Source organism: Dermacentor albipictus, chromosome 1 (genome assembly GCF_038994185.2).
Source record: "Dermacentor albipictus isolate Rhodes 1998 colony chromosome 1, USDA_Dalb.pri_finalv2, whole genome shotgun sequence".
Lineage (NCBI taxonomy): Eukaryota > Metazoa > Arthropoda > Arachnida > Ixodida > Ixodidae > Dermacentor > Dermacentor albipictus.
Genome location: NC_091821.1, coordinates 44,888,999 through 44,899,760, shown reverse-complemented (window position 1 = coordinate 44,899,760; position 10,762 = coordinate 44,888,999).

Genomic DNA, 10,762 nt, shown 5'->3' with positions numbered 1-10,762 from the left:
ATATATATATATATACAGTAAAAGCTCGTTAATTCGAACCGCAAGGGGAAGCCGCTTCAGTTCGAATGAACGAAAGTTCGAACTAACGAAAGTGAGGCAGAGCAACAGTACACTGTGATTTGGAAGCAGTAGGGCATGTCAGAAACTTGGCGTGTCAGAAAGTGATGGTTTGTGCCGCGGGCACACGCCACCTTCAAGTCGAAACTCTGGTTCCGACTGTGCCACACCACCGATGTCCACCGAAACGAACGTTAGCCGAGGCCTAACACCATCCCAATGAATCACGACGGCCGATACCTCCTAAGCTGAAAACAGAGGTGCACAACCGATGAAGACTGCCGAGGCAAAGTAGCTGAACATGTGAAGGTGGCGAAGGCCCTGATTCGTTGGTTCTTGATTGCTAGCGCAGCTACGACGTACTTGATTAGCTGTGTTTGGCGCTTGCCGTGCCATCTCCACAGAACATTAGCAGCTGTACAAGATTTGCAAAAGCCTCCGAGATTCGAAACGGGCAAGAAGTCTCGGAGGTATCGTAGAACGGAGAGGCGGCAGCCGCCGCTGCCTTCTGGCTGACCCCGCGTCGGTTAGATTTTTTTCCGATTTTGCCTTCTCTCGCCATTCTCTCCGTTTCGGAGGCAATACAGCCTTGTGTGTAGGCAGTAAGCGCGTTTCTCTGGCCGTGTGCCAGGCGAGCGTAGTTCGAATTATCCGTGAGGGAACCTTCTCGCGTTCGAATTAACGGACTTTTTTATACATAGACTTCTGTGGAGCTTGGCCGGACCAAATCGTACAGTTCGAATTATCCATAAATTCGAATTATTGAAGTTCGAATTAACGAGCTTTCACTGTATATATATATTGTTGCGGCGCAACAGTGGCGCCAGTCAGAAGAAGGCGATTTGACTTGTAGATGTGGAATACGTCTCGACAGCCATCTTGTTTATGCATCATTGTCTTTCATGTACATATTGTAAATATATATGTATGACTTCTGCAACGTAACCAATTGGTAAGAGGTGCGGGGTACCCACGAGAACAACAACGGAGCTCCGCAGTGGTCGTCACCTCGGAATGGACAACATGACGGACGAAACAGGACCCGACATGGTGCGGCCCACATCAACGCCTACAACACCGACGGTTGTGCTGGCTCAGCCACGGGATCCAGGAACGTTCTGCGGCACTGGCCACCTGGACGTGGAAGACTGGATCGCCACGTATGAGCGTGCAAGAGCCCGCAACCAATGGGATCCGACGATTATGTTGGCTAACTTGGTCGTCTACTTACAAGGCACGGCGAAGGTGTGGTATGACAACCACGAGGAAGAGCTTAACGACTGGGACACGTGAAAACAGAAGCTGAGGGACTTCTTCGGCTGTCCCGCCGGGTGGAAGAGCACCGCTAAGAAAGAACTAGCGACTCGAGCCCAGACTTCCACAGAATCGTACGTCTCACATCCAGGACGTGCTGGCTCCGTGCCGTAAGGCCGACAGCGATATGGCCGAGTCAGACAAGGTTGGGCATGTGCTGAAGGGGATCGCTGACGATGCTTTCTACCTGCTCACGTGCACAAATTGTGAAAAAGTGCATGACACCATAAAAGAGTGTCAACGCTTTGAGCAGGCCAAGAGCTGCCGCATTGCAACGCCGTTCGCACGTCTGCCGAACACAGCTGCTAGGAGTGCAGCGACCATCATCATCAGATGACCTGACGCGGATAATGCGGCGAGAACTTGAAGCTATGTCTCGTGCAGCCTCTTGTTCCCGTCCCAGTGAGCCGAACAACTTGCCTACAGCACCGTTTGTGCATGCAATAGTCCGCGAAGAACTGGATAATCTTGGAATACATTCTGTATGGGCCGTTGCCGCTTCACAGCTCTCTCATGTTCCAGGTCCATTGACAGGTCCGCGGTATCCTGCACGCTACCCATGGTCCAGCCGAGTGGCGAACCGCAGACGATCGGCCAATCTGTTTTGCCTGCCGGCGTATCGGTCACGTTTCTCGCCATTGTAACAACCGCACTGTCTCCTCCCCTCTGCGACCGCCATTCGCTAGTTATCGCCCCGAACAGAGCGAGCGTCGTTGCCAGCCTCCATTGGCACCGCAACAGCTAAACAACGATGCTTGTCGATAATATATTTCGCAAATCGTTTCGCCTAAAACACACCACAGTGAAGCTGTGGTGTGTTTTACCTCAATAGCCGCATCTATACATCTATATCTGTATTATTATTATTATTATTATTATTATTATTATTATTATTATTATTATTATTATTATTATTATTATTATTATTGAAGGACACAGGCACCGATTACGTCTTTGACTGTGGAGTGATTTATTCTTATTCTTTGATGAAGTAGTGATGTGTGCAATTACCGCCGCACGGCAGACGGGAATTCTACAATACTTGCAACTTGACTGTGAACTACGTAATTATGAAAAGTAGATGAAACCCGGCGTAATGTTAAAGTCGCTTTAGCGGCTAATTGCCATATAATTTGTTTCGGGATAGTTTCTATAAAGCCAGAGTTACAACCGTTTTCTGTAACCATACTCCCTCTGCAGACGATCATGTATTGACAGCTGATGGGAATTCTGTAACGTTTACAACTTCACTGTGAACTAACTAACTATGAGAAGTAAATGAAATTCGGCGTAATAATAGAGTCGTCTTAGCGGTCAATTCCAGTATAATTTTTTCCAATATATCTACATTAGATTGAGAGCTATGGAGCATTCGCTAGAAACTGGAGACGAAATTTTTTTCGTGTCGATGCGACATGTAGACGGACTGACATCGATCACCGCCGGAGGGTAGCTATAATAGAGCTATATAAAATCCACAGGATCTCTTATGTTATCCCTAAGTCGACTTGAAGGCGAAAGCCAAAGTGACGATGCACTAGAGACGGAAACATGACGTACACATCCCCCTTAATTCGCTTGTAGTCTACTTCGCTTAGTCATCCCTCTTAATTCACTTACTTATCCTCTTAATTTGCTTATTATACTTCGCTTAGTCGTCTCTCTTTTATTCACTGAGTCATCCTCTTAATTCGCTGAGTTATCCTCTTAATTCACTTACACGTTCTCCTAATTCGTTTACAGTCTAATTAGCCTAGCCATCATCTTAATTCGCTTATCATCCCTCCTAATGCGTTTACTCGTCCTCTTAATTCACTGAGTCATCCTCTTAATTACCTTACTAATCCTCTTAATCCCATTGATCTAATTCAATTTGTCATCTTGTTAATTAGCTTAGTAATCCTCTTAATCCGCTCAGTCATCCTCTAACATCGCTTAGTCATTAATCTTAACCCCGTTTCGGTTAACTCGCCTGAGTCATCCACTTAATTTGCTTAGTCAACCCTCTTAGTCCGCTTAGTCATCCACCTAATTCGCTTTATCATCCATCTTGTTTGCTTAAGGGGGTATGAGCCATTGACGATGATAGTTTTTGCACCTGTAATCGACAGGTAGTCGACACGTTTTCGCTCAAGGACTTTGAAGGTCGACTGAACGTTGCGACATACGAGGCTTCCGGCTTAATAACGAGTGAAGACACGGACACAAGCGTCTGTGTCTTCGCATGCTGTGCGCAAAACCTGTCGTCATTGATTACAGATACCAACTCGCCCAAACCAGTACCCTAGAGTCCTTGTTATCAAGCGCTGCATAAGCGATTTATTACCAACCATAGCCCTGGTGATGCCTGCACTCGAGCGAGTGCAGCAGAACTGTGAGCTCGCGCTGAACATGGACCCTTCCACGTTGCCGAACCAATTAGCGCGCTGTTAGCTGAAGCAGCTGAAACGGGCTTCACGACTGAAGATGCATATTCACATGCAGTTCGCCTATACTAGTATCTACAACTTCCGAAATTAACTTTTGCCGCCGAAAATGGCACACGGGTAGCTTTTAGGCTTGAATCACCTGCAATCACATTAATTGCGCACAAAACATGTAATTCACTGTGATTCGCCCTGACACCACTTCTGCCGCTGGAAAGCATGGCGGTCCGCTCATACCGCTGAGAGGAGGAAAGTGACGCGGAAGCGACATTGCACCGAGTTGCACCGCCTCGCCACGATAAAGCGGGTCACTTCACGGGTGCGATGTTAAACGGGGGCAACGCGTGGTTCTTGTGCATACAGGTCATCTGTTGCAGGTGTGTTTTGTTGTTCGCACAGTTATAACATCAAATGAATGTACATCCGCGAATGCGCGCATATCTTCCTCAGTTATTTAGCACGAAGCGGCGAGTTCAATTCGCGGCCGCAGCCACCGCATTTCTACGGGGGTGAAGTACGAAAACACTCGCGTACTCGGATTTAGGTGCTCGGCAAAGAACTCCCGGTAGGCAAATTCAGCTACGGCGTCCCTCCTGTAACCCACTGTGTAGATTTGGGACGTTAAACCCGACATTTTATATGTACATCTTTTTCATTAATTTATGCAGATTGGACCACCATTGTCAGCTTCGTTTTCTCGCAGCCATTGACCTTCTACGGCCTTGTTACTTTTGCTTACATTTGGTACTTCACATGGACGTCGATATTTGTAAAAAATGCGGAATTTATTCGTGATTGATATCATCTGAGAATGCGATGCCATTTTCAGCGTTATGGCGCATTGTGACAAGGTTCATTAGCTTTGTGTACGTCCATTAGATCTGCGTCATTTGGAGTGATTCTGGTGATTCGTCTAATAGATTATTCACTGCTCGTGACTGCGGGTACAGAGGACGGTGCAAGCTGAAGGACGGTACGCATCTTTCCAATTTCAAATTTTGTGCAATTCTCGTGAATGCTTGACCAATTACATTTCTCGCCCTTGAAGTGTTGTGTATTAGGTTCGAGATTTAATTTAAACCTCTAAAGAAAGGATCATGTACTTTGTGACGCTACCTAGCTCTAGTGTGACCCAATAAAACGATTTTGTGAGCACGTTTATAACATCTTTATTTTACGGGCAAAACAGTACGGTTGTGGAAACAGCGCCCGTATCACGGCTTTGAATTTCTTGGTTAAAACCCAACTAATGATGGGAATCTATGTTTTTTTTTCTTCTAATTTTACGTGGGTGCAGATTCCATGTCATCTGGCTGGCCAGATTCAGGAAAGTGGATGGGGAAACGCGTCAGTGGTTTAGTGTCTTTGAACTATTCTTAGCCTAGCTACCACCATCCAGAATAAGGCCGTGGTCGATGAAAAAAAAAGTATTCACAGACATCTTCGTTCGCGCGAATGCAAGAATATTACCTGTACTGGCAGCATTAACTACTGGTGGTTGCTTAATCTTCTGTAAATACAGCAACATATCTAGAGGTGCGCATTTTCGCTGTAATATACATATAATTGTAGCAGCCACTATTTTAGGTCAAGCAATGGGAACATTGCGCACGGGGTTCGATGGTTCAGTTATGTTCTGTAATATCTGTGGGTACTATCACTGTTACTAAAATTTACAAGAGCAGAGCATACACTCAAGCTGCAGGTGTCGTATGATGCACACTGCATGATCATCGGACGCCTGTCAACGCAGTTATATGTGGTCCGCATATGTAAATTTTACTCCGATCGATGTTAAATTTAGGTCTAACGAAAAATATTCAAAACATTAATCAAAGTCTCGCGGACATTGCCATAATTTTGGACAAAGAGAGCCGCTTACCTTTCGAGAAGAAGTGCGCCTTTATAAAGGTTATAATGCTCACTCTAAGACAATGAACTGTAATTTTTAATTATCCGTTCTCACTTAGAACAGACGGAGTAGTGAATTCGCTCTGAGGATCAATAAGAAATAAGGCGAAAAACTGGTGATGATGTGTGAAGTCATGAGTGAGGCATTTATTCTGATGAAATTGGAAATGTTGGCCACTGTATATATATAGTGTCGCCGGCTTCTTCACAAACAATAGATTGTCCAATCAGGCAAGGGATGTTAACGTGAAGTGATATGAAAAAACAAAAAAAAAACAAACAAAGGAATAATCGGTCCGGTAGTAATGCACATTTCGTAAACATGCTTAAACAACAACAGTCAATATAGAAAAGAAAAACAGCACACTGATCAATATATGACCCACACAGAATGCTGCGACATAACAGTAACACACAGTGACATACAAAGTGTTAATACATAGATACAATGTCACTTTCAGCAAAGAGGGCACGTATTAAACCTTTCAGAGCTGAGCGCTGTAATGATGTCTCATTCCATGGCGCAAGCAACTTTCCTTTACTGAAAGAAAGGTTGTCAAGGGTCATCAACGTTGCCTTCAAAGCACATTTTTGCTGTTCAAACTTAGGGCAGCTTAGTACAACGCGCTCTACGTTCTCCCGTGAATGTTCGCACGTGCGGCAAGGCATAGCTGAGCGACGCGTACGATACAAAAATATCTACCCGTATAGACGCCGCTTCTAACCTGACATGAGGAATAAGAGGGTCTATGTCACGGCCAGCACCAACAGAGATCGAAACTGTACGTGGGCGTCAACTATATACAGAAAGTTGTTCATGGAATCGGCTTCAAATAAACTTGTGTTATAGACTTGCACAATGGTTTTGCTTTAATGTTAGCGTCATCCCTCGTGAATTGAGTTAGTGTGACAGGAGCGGAATGATATGTGCCTCTTTAGCAATTTTGTCGGCTTCGCTGTTGCCTGCTATACTAGCACGCATGTTTGATGGCCTGACGACGCAGCTGTAGCTATTTCAGAGGAAATCTGATATATCATCATTGCGTTTGGATCAAGCAGGCAAAATCGCCGCAAGCATTGAAGAGCCTACTTTGAGGCTGTGAGAACAGACCACACAGCAGCATTCTCTTGTGCTTGAATAAATTCAGCGGCCAATAGCAGCGCATGGCGCCCTGCTACCATTGATGATGTTCCATGTGAAATACGACAACTTTGACGAATTCCGAGTGATGGAATTAAAAATATGGATGTAAAGCGTATACAACATCAATGCCAGACTGCAATTGCTGCAGCATAAGCAATGGACCCGTTTCCTGATACCCATGTGCAAACTTCATCCGCGTATATCCTGATTTGCAATGGCGGAGTAAGTTTTGACGGTAGCAGCGATATAACAACGTTAAACAAAGTGGGACTCAGTACACTGCCAAAAATCAATCATGAGCAACAGTGATCAAAACAAGGTCTTGTCGTCAAGACTAGACCAAGATTTCCCCCCTCTCTCTAGCTCTTTCTCTCTCTTTCATTCTCTCTCTCTCTTTTTTAAAAGAGATGGACGTATTTTATTCTTGCGGGCCTACCACTGCATCGACAGACACCTATATATTCGAAGGTTTCAATGTCATAGCACACCAAAAAGAACGTCGTGAGGCACGCACAAGCAGCCCACAATCCACCAACTACACACAAACAATACCCACTTCTCATCAATTTTCACACACACACACAAAATTAGTTCTGTGGTTTTACCTGCCAAAGCCAAGATATTGCATTATGAGGCACGCCGTAGTCGGGGACTCCGGATTAATTTTGACCCCCTGGGGTTCGTTTACGTGCACCCAATTCACGGCACACGAGCGTTTTTTTTTCATTCCGCCCCCTTCGAACTGCTGCCGCCGTGGCCGGAATTGAACCCGCGTTCTCAAGCTGAGGGGTGCAACGCCATAGCCACTGAGCTACTGCAGCGGGTACCAGTTCTTCTTCTTCTTCTTCTTCTTCTTCTTTTCTTTTTTTTTTTTGCTTCGCGTACTTTAAAAGCTAAGGCATTCGCCATCGGGCATGCGGTAAAGTATACACATTTTCCGCTTCTGATCATTCATATTCAGTGGCTAACGCCATTTATTCTTGCCGCAGGGCCTGACTCCGTGGTCACATTTTTCTTCCCGCTTCCAGGTCACCTCTGCCGTCAAAACCCGCTGATCTGAATTCACATAGACCCGTAGCTGATCCATCAAGCCCGCGACTTTCTGGACGTAAAGTGGCAACAAAATGTTTGCAAGAGCGCTGGACTCGATGTAAATAAATGATTATCTGTAGCCGCCGTCTGACTTCTTTACGCTAGAAGGATCTCTCAGGCAGAGCGCGCGTCACCGTAACGTCCAATACCACAAGGCTGCATGGCAGCATAAGTTTAGTCTTAAACCAGGCTTACGCCTATGTGGTGTACTCCGCCTATTTACTCCGTTCAGTGTAGGAGATAGCCTGTTGCATTCCCAGCCGGATACATGCTCTGGCAATCACATATCCGTTCCTTGCGAGTGCTTCGACGCCAAACGCGCCGAAGGCAAGCCGCTACAACTGTCTTCCCTTAGGAACAGGATGTTCTGGAATCCTGGTATTGCAGTGTAGGAAGCAGCAACACAGGCGACTTTACGGACATTTCGCCATTCCACTTGTTGAAGATATGACGGCTGCGAGGCAGTTTGTTATGTAGTTCGACACTTGATCCTGTGCCCACATGTTTCTCTCTTTCATCTTTTCTTTTACAAGATTATTTCTTATCCATTCTTCTCGCGCGGAGTTCCCAAGCACAGGTATTGTTGCGTGTATAAGGACCAACTCTGCTTCTTTAGATCCCCTCTATGTCATCTGCATGGTTCCTGTCACAAGGACCTCACATTTCACCACAGCGAAATCTGGATGGCCGTAAGGGGCTCCAAGCCTAGACGACATTGATACGCGATCAAGCACAAACTTAAGAAACGTCGCTAAGAAGGAACACGGAGAAAAAGAAGCGATGGTACGTTAAAATCTTATGCTTCATTGCCCCTGCCCCCTCCCCTCCCCCCTCCCATCCCCTAATACCTACTGCTATATGCAATTTACTTCAGATCGGTGAAACAACAGAAACAAAAGGAATAAAGAGGGAAAAAAACTACAAAGCCGGCAGCGGAAATTCGCTTAGATGGATACGACAGGGCATAATGAAATCGAGACGGGGGCATCAAATCGAGATACCTTGCGCGAGTGCACCACCACTGCACATAACTCCGTTTGATAATGCCGCTCTGATATCCTTCCAATTCAATGTGAACTGCACCGTTGCGGCTTTCTATGAGCCAGCAATTTACTTCTAATCTATTTAGGTAGTTTCGGCCCGCCCGTGTGCACGTATAGGTGCTCTGAGGGACAACAGAACACAGGACTGCTGGCCAGCTCATCCTCCTGCCGGCCTTTGCGTGTCTCGTACGAGCCGTATAAATTATACTGAAAGGAGGGGGGGGGGGGGGCACTCAGTGTACGTCCACCCTGGCCATGCGACTGTACATATACGCAATGTCGAAATAACAGGAAAGTCGATCGAACCCTGTACAGTGCTCATAAATTCAAACGCGAACGATTCTGAACTACTCCAACGCATTATTTAGTTACCCGTTTCACATACATTTGTAACAACGGCTTGATTCAGACTCTCAAACGTACACTTGGTGCTACTTGAAGCGTAGAAACCGGCTACCGAGCAATTACGCGTAGCATTTCCACGTAATTACGCGCAAAGGCGTTCGTCGCTGTTCGCCTTTCAGTGTATGAGGGCTCTACAGACCAGCTTAACGAGAACCATGAAATAACTCCTGCCTTTGCCCGCACGAAACGCAGACACGAATACAACTCTCATGCTGGCTTTGAAGGAGACAAATTCTTTACATTTCCGCCATCACCACAACGCGAACCGACGGTGTGTGAAACGACGTCATCCAGAGGTCCACGAAAATAGAAATGACACGCACAGCGATTTAAAAACAGTTGAAGCGATTGATGCCCCCGACTGGTGCCTCCGAAGACAGAAACACTGCGGAAATAACAGTGTGAATAATAATAATAATAATAATAATAATAATAATAATAATAATAATAATAATAATAATAATAATAATAATAATAATAATAATCGACGCGTACAAACAAGCTATACCGAAAGAGCTGCAGTACGAGAAAACGTTGCTACAAGATTAGCATGTTACCTCGCCGTTTCCCAGCGCGAGTGGTTGGGAAAGACGAAAGCGGAGGCCAAGTTAATCGAATTCTAACCGGCTGACTCCGACTGCGCCGGCTTTCTCCGCTGTTTGTTTTGGCGAAGAACCGGCGCTGTGGCGCGCTGTAAAGATGACGGAGACAAGCCACAGCGGCTACATCCGATGCATGCGCCCTTCGGGCCCACATTCAGCCACGTCAGAGGACTCGAAATCTTGCAGCGGCTGTGAGGCCGCCGCCCGCACACACTCGGGTGACCGTTGCGCAAGGGCCGTCACGGGACCAGCCGCATTTCACCCGCCGAGGAAACAGGCACCGTCTTGTGTTCAAGGAGAACGCGGCTGCGCCTCCGCCGGCTGCAGTGGCGGCGCCCAGTTTTCATCGGAGGAGAGCCGCGGCCGTTCACCGGGGCTCGGGCAGCGAGAGCTTGCAAGCCGCCCGTTCGCGCTCAGTGAATGGACGTTTGTATAGTAAAGGTAGGAGTATTCGCGCCACACGCGCCGTTTCGTCGTCCTGTTTACAGCTTGCACTGTACTGCTGGCGATCAGCATCATCATATATGAAAACACACATAAACGCAGAGGGGGGGAAATAGGGAAGGAGCACGCTGGCAACTGCCACCGAGAGGGGCACAAAGCATGCCTACGCCTTAGGAAGGAAGGCACAGAAGCGAATCGAGATGAAGCGCAGCTTTTCGCCATGCTGGCTCTGTGGCTGCTTCGATGACGTCAATGCATACCTTTTACGGGTGCGCGCTCATCAAGGGGACCGCGCACTTGCGCTTTCATCCGGACTTCGCGAGG